The sequence below is a fragment of the Lynx rufus genome, unplaced genomic scaffold, assembly GCF_022079265.1.
Source record: "Lynx rufus isolate CCGP_SWC_20201006 ecotype Redwood Valley unplaced genomic scaffold, mLynRuf1.p SCAF_22, whole genome shotgun sequence".
Lineage (NCBI taxonomy): Eukaryota > Metazoa > Chordata > Mammalia > Carnivora > Felidae > Lynx > Lynx rufus.
The window spans coordinates 19,347,445-19,363,329 of record NW_025814837.1 but is presented as its reverse complement, the minus strand read 5'-3'; the positions used below and the strand labels follow the sequence as shown (position 1 = coordinate 19,363,329).

At 35.7% G+C, this 15,885-nt stretch overlaps 1 protein-coding gene across 4 annotated transcripts in view; it reads right to left on the bottom strand.

The window, feature by feature from the left end:
• The window catches only part of ESCO1 (establishment of sister chromatid cohesion N-acetyltransferase 1), a 74,336-nt gene that overhangs the window by 45,526 nt on the left and 12,925 nt on the right, over positions 1-15,885 (bottom strand). For 2 of the 4 annotated variants that reach the window (XR_006963505.1, XM_047086897.1), the window contains exons 2-3: positions 5,912-6,029; positions 2,554-2,826 (exon numbers count right to left, since the gene is read on the bottom strand). The gene's annotated coding sequence lies outside the window, so the exon portion shown is untranslated. Of the gene's footprint in view, positions 1-1,430; positions 1,526-2,553; positions 2,827-5,911; positions 6,030-15,885 lie in introns of those variants that run through there. The other 2 variants (XM_047086898.1, XM_047086899.1) reach the window with 2 other exon arrangements.

Below are 15,885 nucleotides of genomic sequence, written 5' to 3'. Positions count from 1 at the left end.
GAGCCCTGGGTGTTTTATATAAGTGATGAGTCACTGAGTTCTACTCCTGAAACCAATATTGCACTGTATTTAACTAACTAAAATTTAGATGATAGATAGATAGATAGATAGATAGACAGACAGACAGAAGCTCCTGGGTGGCTCAGTCAGTTAAACGCCTGACTTCAGTTCAGGTCACCATCTCTCAGTCCATGGGTTTGAGTCCCATGTCAGGTTCTGTGCTGACAGCTCAGAGCCCGGAGTCTGCTTCAGATTCTGTGTTTCCCTATCTCTCTGTCCCTTTCCTGTTCACACTCTTGTCTTTTTTTGTCTCTGTCTCTCTCAAAACTAAATGAACATTAAATTTTTTTTTTTTTTTTTTTTTAGTTAATAAATAAATAAATAACACGGTTGGTGTCAAGACAATTAGGAAACCATCTGGGCAATTATGGTTAAGAGTGAGGTATTGTCCAGAAAACATTTAACCATTAAAAATTAATTAAGAACTAAAACATAAACAGATTAAATGTAGGAAATTATATTTATTTTCACAGTGGGAAAGACTTTCAAACCCTGTCACAAAATTCAGAAGACAGGTTTGAGAGACGAAATTGGGGAAATACTCTGGCAAGAAAAAGAAACAGTAATCACCATAATGTATTCACAGGAAAGAAACCACACATGGTTGGTATGACAGTAACATAATAATGTAAGCTAGAACCAAGACAAAATACCAATTTTCAACTATCAGGCCAAAGATCAGGAAGTTTAACAACACAGTCTTGGCAAAGGTTTGTGACAGGTAGTCTCACATTCTTGCATATAATTCAATGTCTATGCAAGACAATCAAGCAGTATCTATCAAAATTATAAATGTTAAATTTCAAACAATTCCATTTCCAGCACTTTATAGAACAGATACACATGCACCAGTGCTCAAAGACACAAATAAATATAAAATTAATTGTCAACACTGTATCAATAGACTGAACACTCCAACAAACAGGCATCAGTATAAGCTACTTACATAATTGATGTAATCATATACACCCAACAGAATACCATGCAATCACGTCAACTGAAGTCCAAGCAATATTCCCAGTCTTTTTATAAAGAAATTGGCAACCTGATTTTAAACCTTACATGGAAATGTAGAAACTATATACTATGATCAAAGCCTTTTTTAAGAAAGATTTTCTTGAATACCGATAACTATCCAATTTCAAGACTTACAAATCTACAGTAATCAAGGCACTGTAATACTGATAAAGGAAGCAGAGATCAATAGAACAGAGAATCCAAAAATAGACCCATACATTTATGATCAATTGATTTTGGCAAAAGTGCCAACACAAATCCATGGGGAAACAAAGGCTGAAAAAATGATGCTGGAACTACTGGATATCTAAATAGAAAAGAAGGGAAAAAAAAAAAAAAACATCAACCCTTACCTCACACAACCCACAAAAATAATTTGAGGTTGATCACAGAAATGAGTACAAAACTATAAAGTTCAAGAAGAAAACAAAGGCAAAATCTTTGAGGTAGACAAAGATGGTTTCTAGGCAAGAATCCTATTCATTCTACATATGACCATGTAAAAACCCATGGTCTAAAATCTTCAAAGCAGCTTTATGCACGATAACCAAAATCTGAAGGGAAAAAAAAAAACCACCAAAGGTCATGTGAATGGACTGATATATCAATATATAATAGAAAATTACTCTACAACAGAAAGAACAAACTTCTGGAACAACATGATGAACCTCACAACCATTATGGTGAGTGAAAAAAGCTTGACCCAGAGAGTACATTATGTTGGATTCCACTTGAAATTCTAGAAAAAGTAGACAATAGTTGACCCTTGAACACCACAGGGGTTGGAGTGCCAAATCCCAGTGCAGTCAAGAATCTGCATATAACTTCTGACTACCCCAAAACTTAACTACTAATATAGCCTACTGTTGATGAGAAGCCTTACCAATAATAGTTAATTAACACATATTTTGTGTTATATGTATGTATTATATATCGTACTCTTACAATAAAACTAGAGAAAATAAAATGTTAAGAAAATAAATTTACAGTACTGCATTTATTGATATGTTTACATCCTTTTACAAGATGAATCATCTGTCAGAACCTACATCAATATTGTCCTAAATGATACAAAACACTGTAAATGTTATGTGCTATCACTAACACTAGACATCAAAAATGAAAAGATAATGTGAAAAAGAAATTCCTACTTATTTATAGGTATAACAATTCGTGTACTAATGAGGCAGCAATATAATTGCTTTACAGTAGCCTAGTATAACTGATCAGCTGCTTCATGCTGGCCTAGCATATACACTAATGAATCATTATACAATTTTTATGTCATACAGTATTACAATCATATCATAACACTGCAAACACATTTTTTAAAAAATCACTTACTTGTGATGATAGGCTAATATACAGTTTCTCCAATTATAAGACAGGCATATAGTACATAACGTAATTCTTTGAAAGCAAAGTTATAAAACAGTAAGAAAACATATTATTAATTTCATATTAAATATCACTCACCTTATGCCTATGTAAGGATAAGCTATCCACTTCCATACAAGTCTTGTACATGATTTTCTATACGATGAATACTTAAGCAATGATGATGATGATGATGAAAGAAAAATGTCTCATACAGTTCTTGCCACAAGTTATTAGATTTTCACAGGAAGACAAACATACAACAGATAAGTTTATTAACTGTATGCCATGATGATTATTTACTATTGATTAAATGGAAGTGGGTCATCATAAATGTCTTCATCCTTGTTTTCACTCTTCACAATGAGTAGGCTGAGGAGGAGGAAGAGGAGGGGTTGGTCTTGGTGTCTCAAGGACAGCAGAAGAGGTGAAGGTGAAAGGGAAGGCAGTAAAGGCATGCACACTTGGTGTAACTTTACAGCAATACACTAATTTCCGCCTGACATTTTTGTTTTCTCATCTCTTTAAAAATGTTTCTATACAATACCAATCCTTCTTCTACCATTTGCTTTAGTTTCAGTACCTGTATCATAGAAAGGTCCACATCCTATAAGAAGTCAAAAGCAGTCTTGAATAACTGGAATGCTTCTACCAAACTGTCTAATGTCAATCTGTTTTCCAGCACTGTTTCCACATCTTCATTTTCTGGCATTGGTTCAGATGTATTTATCTTCTGTTAACAAGTCAGCTGTTAACTCCTCTTGTGTAGCATCTATTAGCTCTTCAATTTCTCCAAGATCTGTATCTTAAAACCCTTCACACTCCCCACCATTTTTTGCCATATCTACAATGTCTTTCATGATTTCCTTGATTGGCTCTGTTGTAAATTCTATGAAGTCATGCGCAACTTCTGGACACATTTTTTTCCCACAGGAATTTACTGTTTCAGGCTTGATAGTTTTCATGGCTTTTTCTATAAACAACAATGGCATCTTCAATGATGTGATCCTTCCAGACTTTCATGATGTTCTATTAGGGTTCTTTTCCACAGCATTAAATATTCTCTATATAGAGTATCATGTGTGATGAGCCTTAAAGGTCCTAAAGGCTGATCTAGAAGCTAAATCAGAGATGTTGTGTTTAGGGACAAGCAGACCACTTTGATGCCTCTGGTGTTGAACTCAGGAGGTTCTGGGTGTCCAGGCACACTGTCTAAGATCAAAAGAACTTTAAAGAGCAGTATCTTACTATCAAGGTACTTCCTGTCTTAAGGGACAAAGTATTGATGGAACCAAACCAGAAAAAGGGTTCTCATTATCCAGGCAGGCCTTTTTGTTGTAAACCAAAAGTCTGGGGCACCTATCTGGCTCAGTCAGTAGAGCACGAGACTCTTGATTTTGGGCTGTGAGTTTGAGCCTCATGTTGGATGTAGAGATCACTTTAAAAAAAAAAAAAAAAAAGTCCAGCAGCTAGTGTTTCTCTTTTCCCTTCAAGATTTGGAGACTAGCAGCTTTATAGGTAAGGACAGTCCTGATCATAAACCAAATTGCATTCGCACAAAACAAACGAGTTAGCCTATCCCTTCCTGCCTTAAATCCTGAAGCTCATTTCTCTTCCTTAGTAATAAATGTCCTTTGTTGGTATTTTTCTTTTCCAGAATAAGACATTTTTGTCTGCATTAAAAAACCTGTTCAGGCAGATACCTTTCTCCTCTGTGATTTTCTTAATGGCATCTGATAACTTATCTGCTGCCTCCTGGTTGGCAGAAGCAGCTTCTCCCATTGTCTTGACATTTTAAAAATCAAACCTCTTTCAAAAATTATTAAGCCATCCTTTGCTGGCATTAAATTCTCGAGCTTTAGAATCTTCACCTTCCTTTTGCTTTAAGTTGTCACATAATGACTTTGCGTTTTCTCAGATCATATTAGAGTCTATAGGTATGCCTTTCTTATAGCAATCCTGCACCCACATAAAAGCTGCATTTTCAATACAAGATAAAAAGGTTATTTCAAAAAGTACAAGGTTTTATGCCTTCTGGCATAACTACAGCAACAGCTTCACGAATTTCCTTTTCTTTTCCTACAATGGTCCTTACACTAAATTCATTTATCTTGAACTGGAGGGCAACTGTAGCTGCAGGCTTCAAATCAATGGTACTCATCAAACAATTCAATTTTTTCTTATAATGTCATGACTTCTCCTTGCTTCTTGGGAGCACTTCCAGCATCACTAGTAGCACTCTGTATGGGTCCCATGGTGTTATTCAAAGTTTACAGTATTGCACTAAACACGATGAAAAATATGCAAGAACCATCGAGATCATTTTTTACTGTAATACGTAACTTACTGGAGAGACTAATCACACAGAGATGATTAGCATCACACGATGTTTAAAGCAGACTCAAACACTTGAGCTCACCACAACAGGAACATGAGGTGCCTACGAAATTATTACAGTAATACAGTATTTATGCAGTTATGATTTAATACCGCATCTGTTTGTTTACATTTCTTTTGACAGCAAATGATACAATGTATGTGTGTGTGCATGCACGTTTTAATAAATTTTAACTTTTTATAACATATCAATATTTTATGATAGTAAATAATAAAATAACTTACATATATTTTATGCATTCACGAGACTCCTTTTTGTTAATGTTTTCAATATTTCTAGGCTACATAGTTCATCTGGGTTTTTTTGAAGTGCCACAAATCTCAAAAAAATTTTTCAATGTATTTACTGAAAAAAATCCGCATATAAGTGGAACCAGTCATGTTGTTCAAGGGTCAACTGTAATCTACAGTAATAGAATGTAAATGAGTCACTGCCTAGGGTCAGGGATAGAGGGAGAAACAGACTTTTGGAAGTGACAGAAATCTTCTGTGTCTTGACTGTAATGGTGGTTCTAACAATGTGTACATCTGTCAAAATCCACCAAATTGTACAGGTTGAGAGTGAAATTTACTGTATATAAACTATAATAAAGTTGTCCAAAAAACAGTGCTGTAAGTAACTGATATGGATCTACACCTACAATCAAAAAACACTGTTAAACCAAAAAAAGCAAGATGTTGAACAGGGTAAAAATAGCTGCTTTTTAGAAGAGTAGGAGAAAGGAAATGTATAGAAACATATGCTTACTTATGTATATAATAGGTGTGGAAATAATATTATATATTATTAATTATATATTATTAATAATTATTAATATTAATAATATATAATACTAAATATAATAGTAAAGCTTTCTGGGAAAGAAAACTACAAAACCAAGTGTCAGAAGTGTAAAAAAGCTTACTTTTCACTATACACCTACTCAAATGTTTTCTATGTAGACGTATAACCTAGTCAAAAAATTAAAATATAAGTTATATTTCTTTGAAAATAGAAAGTATATTTGGCACACTAATTCATATCGCAAGGCACTAATTTATGAAAGTATAAGCCACTTACCTTATTGAGACAGAAATCACATATCACTGTTTCTTTAAATTGAATGATGATATTTCCAATGAATGATGCTTCTAATAACTTCTTGTGTTTGGCAATTAATCTTAAAAAAATCCTATAACTAAAATAAAACAATCTATTAAAACACGAGAATAAAAAAATACTATTGTCTACTAACTGATCTATTAAAACAACTTAAGACTAAGCTAGATAAAACAACTGCCTAATGACAATGCAAAGCATCACATATCTCATTTTTAATAGATTAGATATAATAGATTAGGTTTATCTTCAAATATAATCACCGTCTCCAAACCTTCGCTCCATAGAAGGAGTATATTTTCCTTCCCAACTGATGCTGAGCCTGGCCACATGCCTTCCTTTGGCCTCATGGTGAGCAGAGTATACTTCCCTGCACCCATGCCTTAGCCATCTAACTTGCTTTGACTGATGAAACATTAGCAGAAATGATGCAAACAGTGGTTTGAAATTTCTTTGTGCAGCAGGGCTTGCCCTCTTGCACCTCTGCCATCACCATGAAAAGAGTTTCACCGGGTAGATGAAGGCAACCCTTCAGCCTAGACCCCAGAATAAAACACAAAGAGGAGAAGTGAGCCTAACTCCACATGAGGTGCTAAGCCCAACCCACAGTGAGATATAAAGACCACCCACACCCAAAGCTGCCCAGGCAAGCCTAACCTAAGTCACCTAACCCATAGCTGCTCTATAGATATGTGATCAAGAATAATTAACTATTAATTAACTAAATATTAACAAAAATTAACTCAAGAATAATTAAGCCACTGAGTTCTAGAGCAGTTTCTTTCTCTTATCCTTTTTTTTTAAAATAGAATTTATCATCAAATTGGTTTCCTAGAACAATTTCTTATACAGGAATAGCTAACACATATCGTACTTAATTTTTATTTTCTGAGAAGCTCCAAACTTACCAAAGATTAAACCCCAGAAGTATAATAACAAAAAAATAATAAAGCTCATTTATATTCCTTTATTATTTTAGCACTAAGAATTATAATTTTTAAAATGATGAATTATCTCCTTTTACATCTCTTCCTCCCAAATTCTAAATACCTTAATACATTCGACAGTTGGGACCTGCCTTAGAAAAGGGATAAACTGATATACAACTCTACAGTAACTGTCAATCACTCATTTAGTGTTCTAAGGACCACTTCAATTTTAGTTTCCCTTTCGTGCTAAATCATCACTATAGCATCATACAACTTAATAAATCCCCCTTTCTTTTTAACCCCTAAATAAAATCTTGCATCAAGAACTGAAATGTATCCTCTCATCTGTTAACAAATTGATAATACTACTCCTGTAACGCAGAGCTAACTTATTAATATAATCCTAATGAAACCAATATCGAAGTAAAACAAAAATAATTAAACTTTATATAAAATGAGCACTTCAAAAAACCAAAAATAACATTTATATTTTACTACAGCAATTTTACAAGACATGATACAAAGTAACTGAGAATTTTAAGAGTACATCCAATTTCCCACAAGTACTTCATAATAAAATGTACTCAAGTTTTAATCATTAATATTGGATTATGAGGGTGCCTGGTGGCTCAGCTGGTTAAGCATCCAACTCTTGATCTCAACTCAGATCATGATCTTGCGGAATGGGAGTTCAAGCCCCACACTGGGCTCTGTGCAGATGGGGAGAGCCTGCTTGGGATTCTGTCTCTCCTCTCTGCCCCTCTGCTGCGTGCACTCTCTCTCAAAATAAATACATAAACTTGAAGTAAGTAAAATAAGGCATTTGATTATATTAAAATGTGTAAGGGGCGCCTGGACAGCTCAGGTGGTTAAGCATCTTTGATTTCGGCTCAGATCATGGTCTCAGGGTTAAGAGATCAAGCCCCATGTCAGGCTCCATGCTGGGAATAGAGCCTGCTTAAGATTCTTTCTCTTCCTCTCTCTCTGCCCCTCCCCAGCTCCCATGTGTGAGCATGTGTGCATTCTAATAAAAAAATTTAATTTTTAAATAGAGAAGAAAAAATATTTGGATTGTATATCATCCAATATATTTTAACTCTAAAATCATTTTTTTAAAAACTTAACAGAATTGAGATAGAATTCCTTTCCATAAAATTTACCTCTTTATAGTGTACAATTTAGTGGGGGCGGGGGGGGGGAGGAGTTGTGTTGGTTTGTTAAAGAAAGCACGCTGAGGGGCGCCTGGGTGGCGCAGTCGGTTAAGCGTCCGACTTCAGCCAGGTCACGATCTCGCGGTCCGTGAGTTCGAGCCCCGCGTCGGGCTCTGGGCTGATGGCTCGGAGCCTGGAGCCTGTTTCCGATTCTGTGTCTCCCTCTCTCTCTGCCCCTACCCCGTTCATGCTCTGTCTCTCTCTGTCCCCAAAAAAATAAATAAACGTTGAAAAAAATTTTAAAAAAAAAAGAAAGCACGCTGAGTACAAGCAGGGGACAGTTGCAGAAAGAGAAAGAGAAAATCTTAAGCAAGCTCCACATTCAGCGCAGAGCCCAATACACAGGGCTCAATCCCACAACCCAGGGATTATGACCTGAGCCAAAATCAAGGGTCAGATGCTCACCCAAGTGACCCACCCAGGCGCCCCTGTAGGTTTTAGTATATTCAGAATGTGTAAGAATTGCCAGTATCGAATTCCAGAATATATTCATGACTTCAAAAAAATCATGGCTCATTAAAAGTCATTCACCATTCTCCTCTTCTTCCAGCCCCTGGCAACTACAAATCTACTTTCTGTGTCTCTGGATCTAACTATTCTAAATGTTTCATATAAATGGAATCACAAAACATGTGGCATCTTGTGACTGGCTTCTTTCACTTAACATGTTTTCAAAGTTCAAATAACATTATAGCATGTATCAGTAATGCCTGGTTTGTTTGTTTTTTTATGGCTGAATACTATTCTGTAGCACGAATATACCATTTTGTTTAGTATCAGTTGATGAATGTTTGACAGATTGTTCCTACTTTTTGGCTATCATGAATAATGCTATGAACAATTCTAATGAGTTTTTGTGTGAACACAGGTTTCAAGTCTCTTGGTTATATACCAAGAAGTATGACTTATGGACCATATGGTAACTCTGTATTTAACTTTAGAGATTGTTGTCCAAATCAGCTGTATCATTCTACATCTCCAGCAGCCAAGAATGAGGGTTCAAATTTCTCCACATCCTTGTCAGCATTTATTACCATCTTTTTTAACTTTAGTCATCCTTTTAGGTGTGAAGTGGTGATCGCATTGTACTTTTTTTTTTTAATTTTTTTTTTCAACGTTTATTTATTTTTGGGACAGAGAGAGACAGAGCATGAACGGGGGAGGGGCAGAGAGAGGGAGACACAGAATCGGAAACAGGCTCCAGGCTCTGAGCCATCAGCCCAGAGCCCGACGCGGGGCTCGAACTCACGGACCGCGAGATCGTGACCTGGCTGAAGTCGGACGCTCAACTGACTGTGCCACCCAGGCGCCCCGCATTGTACTTTTGATTTGCATCTTCCTAATGACTAATCAGGTGAGAATCTCTTCATGACCTTATTGGCCATTTGTATTTCTTTTCTGGAGAAATGTATATTCAAATCCTTTCCTCATTTTTTATATTTTTTAATTTTTATTTTTTTAACGTTTTTATTTATTTTTGAGAGACAGAGATGGAGCGCAAGTTGGGGAGGGGCAGAGAGAGAAGAAGACACAGAGTCTGAAGCAGGCTCCAGGCTCTAAGCTGTCAGCACTGAAGCCAACATGGGGCTCAAACCCACGACCCAGAGAACATGACCTGAGCCGAAGTTGGACACTTAACCAACTGAGCCACCCAGGCACTCCTCCTCATTTTTTAAATTAGGTCATTTTTCTTTTTATTATTGAGTTGTAACAGTTCTTTATCTGGATATGAGACTTAGCAGATACATGGCTTACAGATATTTTCTCCAATTCTGTCATTTATCTTTTCATTTTCTTGATAGAGTCCTTCGATGCACAAGTCTTTTTTTTTTTTTTCCAACGTTTATTCATTTTTGGGACAGAGAGAGACAGAGCATGAACGGGGGAGGGGCAGAGAGAGAGGGAGTCACAGAGTCGGAAACAGGCTCCAGGCTCTGAGCCATCAGCCCAGAGCCCGACGCAAGGCTCGAACTCCCGGACCGCGAGATCGTGACCTGGCTGAAGTCGGACGCTTAACCGACTGCGCCACCCAGGCGCCCCCGATGCACAAGTCTTTAAGATTACGTCCAACGAATCTATTTTTCTTTGGTTGTTTGTGATTATGTGTCATATCTAAGAAACCACTACCAAATCCAAAACCATAAGATTTAGATCTGTTTTCTTCTATGAGTTTTACAGTTTTACCTTACATTTACATCTCCATTCCATCTTGAGTTAATTCTATGTATGGTACAAGGTAGGAGTAAAACCTTCATTCTTTGCAGGTGAATATCCAACTGTCACAGCACCATTTGTTAAAGACCATTCTTCACCTACTGAATTGTCTTGGTAATCCTATCAAAAATCAATTGCCCATAATCATATGGGTTTAATTCTGGACTCTCTATTCTGTTCACTGATCTATATGAGGTTATGTCAGTACCACAAAGTCTTAGTTACTGTAGCTCTGAAGTAAATTTTTTCCAGTTGAGATATAATCAACCTATTGTGTTAGTTTCAGGTATATAACAAAACAATGCATTATTTGTATACATTACTACATGATCACCACAATAAGCCTAGTTAATGTGTCACCATACATAGTTACCAAAATCTTTTTTTCTTATGAAGATTTTTAAGATCTACTCTCTTAGCAATTTCCAAATGTACATTATCAGCTATAGTCACCATGCTGTATATTACATGGCCATGACTTACTTATTTTATAACTGGAAGTTTGTACTTTTTAATCCTCTTCCCCTTTACTCATTTCACCCCCCCCCCACCTCTGGCAACCACCAATCCATTCTGTATCTATGAGCTTAGTTTTTTATTTTTGTTTGTAGATTCCGCATTTCAGTCAGATTATGTAGTATTTGCCTTCCTCTAACTTATTTCACTTAGCATAATGCCCTCAAGGTCCATCCATGTTGTCACAAATGGTTAAGATTTCATTTTTTTATGGCTGAGTAAAAACCACTGTATATACATTGTGTATACAGGACATTGTATATATACATTTTCTTCATCCATTCATTTATCGATGGACATATTGTTTCCTTATCTTGGCTAATGTAAGTAATGCCACAATGAACATGGGTGCATATATCTTTTTGAAATTTTGTTTTTGTTTTCTCCAGATAAATACCCAAAGTATTGTTGGGTTCTATTTTTTATTTTTTAAAGAACCTTCACACTGTTTTCAATGCTGGCTGTACCCATCCTCACTGAACAAGGGTTTCCTTTTCTCCACATCCTTTCCAACATTTGTTATTTCTTGTCTTTTTGATAATAATCATTCTAACAGGTGTAAGGTGATATTTCACTGTGGTTTTGATTTGCACTTTCCTGGGGATTAGCAATGTTGAGTATCTTCCCATGTACCTATTGGCCATGTCTTCTCTGAAAAAATGTCTATTCAGAACTTCTGCCCATTTTTAATTGGATTGTTTATATATTTTGGGTATTAAACACTCATCAGACACATAATTTGCCAATATTTTCTTCCATTCAGTAGGCTGCCTTTTCATTTTGCTGATGGTTTCTTTTGCCAATGCAGAAGCTGTTCTTAGTATGATGTAGTCCCACTTGTTTATTTTTGCTTTTGTTGCTTTTTCTATTAGTGTAGATTAACAACATCATCACCAAGACTTATGTCAAAAAGCTCACCACCTATGTTCAGGAGTTTCATGGTTTCAGGTCTTACACTCAAGTCCTTAATCCATTTTGAGTTAATTTTTGTGTATAATTTAAGATAGAGTTCCAGTTTCATTCTTTTGTATGTGGCTATCCAGTTTTCCCATCAACATATATTGGAGATTGTCATTTCCCTCATCGTATACTCTTGGGTCCTTTTGTAGTTAAGTTTTGAAATGAGGAAGTGTGAGTCTCTCACCTTTGTTTTTTCTTTTTCAGGATTGTTTTGGCTATACAATACTAATTTTAGCAATTTCTGCAAAAATGTCGCTAGGATTTTGATAGGGATTGCGATGAATCTGTAGATCATTTTGAGGAATACTATCATCTTAATATGAAGTCTTCTAATTCTTGAACACATAGTTTTTCACTTATTTAAGTCATCCTTAATTTTTCAAAATATGTTTTAGAATTTTCAGTGCACAAGTCTTATACTTTTGTTAAATCTATTCCTAAGTACTTTATTCCTTTTGATTATAAAAGGAATTTTTTTCTTAATTTCCTTTTTAGATGGTTCATGTCTAGAATTAGATACAACTGATTTTTGTACAATGATCTTGTAACATATAACCTTGTTGAATTCATATATTAGTACTAACAAGCTTTGGGCTTTTTTTGTGGATTCCTTAGAATTTTCTATATCTAAGGTCATGTCATCTGCAAACAAAAATTATTTTATTCCTTTCCAATCTGGATGTCTTTATTTCTTTTTCTTGCCTAACTGCCCTGGCTAGAACCTCCGGCACAATGTTGAATAAAGGTGGCAAAAGCAAACATTCTTGTCTTATTTCTGAACTTAAGAGTAAAACCTTCAGTCTTTCGCCATCAAGTATAATGTTAGAGACAGGCTTTTCACAGATGCTGTTCTAGTCTTCATTTGTTGAGTGTTTTTAATCATGAAGGGCGCTGGATTTTGTTAAATGCTTTCTCTACATCCGCTAAGGTGATCATGTGAGTTTTTCCCCCTTTATTCTTTTAACCTAGTGTATTACTTTGTCATATGCTGAGCCAACTTTGCACTGCTGGGATAAATCCCACTTCATCATGGTGCATAATTCTTTTTATATGCTCTTTGATTCAGTATGTATGTATGTAGTTGAGGATTTTTTGTGTAATAAGAAATATTGATCTGTAGTTTCTTTTACTTGTGATGTCCTTGTCTAGTTTTTGTATCGGAGTTATATTCTTGACTCAGTTTCTTTCTAGGAATGTGTCCATTTCGTCCAAACTTCTCAAGCCTGTATAGTGGTCCAAAATCCATAGAGAGAAGAACAACACTAACTTTAAGAAGTAGCTATTTACATCCTTCTACTACCATGTCTCTCATTCTTCAGTAGCAAAGTCTCTGTAAACTAGCTGCTCCCTGTGGAGTAGCTTCTAAAGGAAGGAATTAAGTATCAATCCAAGGCTTCCAGTTTTTCATTTTTCCTGGGTTTCTCCATGAACACTAAAAGGGGCAAAGGGGGCTTTGCCAATCACAGAGACCTGTGTTTCTATCTTGAGAACTTCATGCTTGTTATTAACAAACCATCCAATTACAATTTCTATATCCTTTAGAACTGGCAGAACACAGAGCAGGCATTACATTAACACAAAGTGTAAGATGCACTTGGAAGAAGTGGAATTTTCACAGGAGGAAAAAAAAAAATCTGATTGTCCTTGACTTACAGTCACCATCTTGGATTTGTGCCTAGTATTGAAGAAGTCATGATCATTTCTATGACTATAGTCATAAAAAACAAAAGGTTAAATAAATAGGGGCAATAGCATCCATCCATCCATTCATGAATAGATCAAAATGTTCCCTAAATAATCAAAAGGTTAAAGACAAACAGAAATACTAACAAATTTAAGGGTTCTAGAATAAAATCAAAAAAAGCTAGAACTTGATTTATCTTGACCCCAACAATAAAATTCTTCAATCCTGTGAAAAGTTTCTAACAAAAAAACCTACATCTTATAATATATAATAGAATTTACTATAATATAATCACACTCAATACCCAAAAAGCAAATAACCCGTTAAGAAACGGGCAGAAGACATGAACACACACTTTTCCAAAGAAGACATCCAGATGGCTAACAGACATAGGAAAAGATACTCAACATCAATCATCACTAAGTAAATACAAACCAAAAACACAATGAGATACCACCTGATACCTGTCACAATTGCTAAAATTAACAACACAACAAACAACAGGTGTTGACAGGATGCAAAGGGAAACCCTCTTGCACTGCTGGGAATACAAACTGGTACAGCCACTCTGGAGAACACTATGGAGGTTCTTCAAGAAACCAAAAATAGTGGCGCCTGGGTGGCTCAGTCGGTTGAGCGACTGACTCTTGGTTTCGGCTCAGGTCATGACCTCGCATTTCATGGTTTCAAGCCCTGAGTTGGGCTCTGTGCTGATGGCTGGGAGCCTGCTTCAGATTATCTCTCTCTCCCTGCCCCCCGCCCCCGCTTGCTCTCTGTCTCTCTCAAAATGAATAAACAAACTTTTAAAAAAATTAAAAAGAAACTAAAAAGAACTATCCTGCGATCCAACAACTGCACTGTTAGGTATTTCCCCAAAAGATTTAAAAATACAGATTTGAAGGGGTACATGCACCCCAGTGTTTATAGCAGCATTATCAACAATAGCCAAACTGTGGAGAGAGCCCAAATGTCCACTGACTGATAAATGGATAGATGTGGTGTATATATACAACAGAATATTACTCAGCTGTCAAAAAGAAACCCTGCCATTTGCAACAACGTGGATGGAGCTAGAACATAGTCAATCAGAGAAAGACAAATACCCAATGATTTCACTCTTACGTGGAATTTAAGAAACAAAACAGATGAACATGTGGGAAGGTGCGGAGAGAAGAGAGGGAAACAAACCACAAGAGACTCTAATGATAGAGAAAAAACTATAGGTTGATGGGAGAGGGGTGAGATGGGAGAGGGGTGAGATGGGTGATGGGTACTAAGAAGGGCACTTGTTGTGATGAGCACTGGGTGTTGTATGTAAGTAATGAATCACTGAGTTCTACTCCTGAAACCAATACTGCACTGTATGTTAACTAAAATTTAAATTTAAAAAGGGGGAGGGGGGAGAAAATGAGATGAAAGCTATAATAAAGAGTGTAAAATGTGAAAAAAGGCAAATCAATGGAACAAAAAGTCTAGAAATAGACACATTTAGACAAACCACCAAATTTTAAAATGTGCAAAAGAATTGAATATATACCTCACAAAGATTATTTACAAATGGCCAAAAAGGATCTCACAAAGTATTTTACATCAGTCATCAGGAAAATGCAAATTAAAAACACAATAAGACACCACCACAAACACATTAAAATGGCTAAAATTTAAAAGACTGACAAAATCCAGTATTTGTGAGGTTGTGGAATATAGAACTCTAAGAACATGCTGGTGGGATGAAATAAAATAAACACTTAGGAAATTTGGTACTTTCTTATAAAGTTAAATTTCATGTACCCTGTGACTCAAATTCCAGTCCTAAATATTTACCACCCAAAATAAAAACATATGAAAAAACAATAAAAGCATATGACCACAAAAAGACCTATATAAAAATGTTTCTATTAGTTTTACACATAATAGCCAAAATGTGGATGCAACTCCCTGCATCAATGACTAGTATATAAAAATAAACTGTGGTATTTTCATGCAATGGAATACTTAGGAGAAAAAAACAAACATAAGCATGTTGTTTATGCAACATGAACGAAATTTTTAAAAATCATTATGTTAAGGGAAGGAAGTCAAACACTGCATAATCCCACTTATATGCGGTTCTAGAAGAGGCAAAACTCATCTATAATAACAGAAAACACAACAGTGATTACCGGGAGTCAGGAACATACCTGAATACATTCCAAGAGACCTTTTGAGGGTGATGGAAATGTCCTTTATCTTGGAGTGTTAGCTCCACAGTGTTCATATGCCCAAACTTATCAAACTTTACTGTCTTAAACTGTGCATTATACTAAACGCACATTTAAAAACCCATTTGGCAAAAAAAAAAAAAAAAAAAAAAAAAAAAAAATTTATGAGGCTTTCAGGGTTGGAGATCTTTTTAAGAAGCTACAAATATTGGGGCGCCTG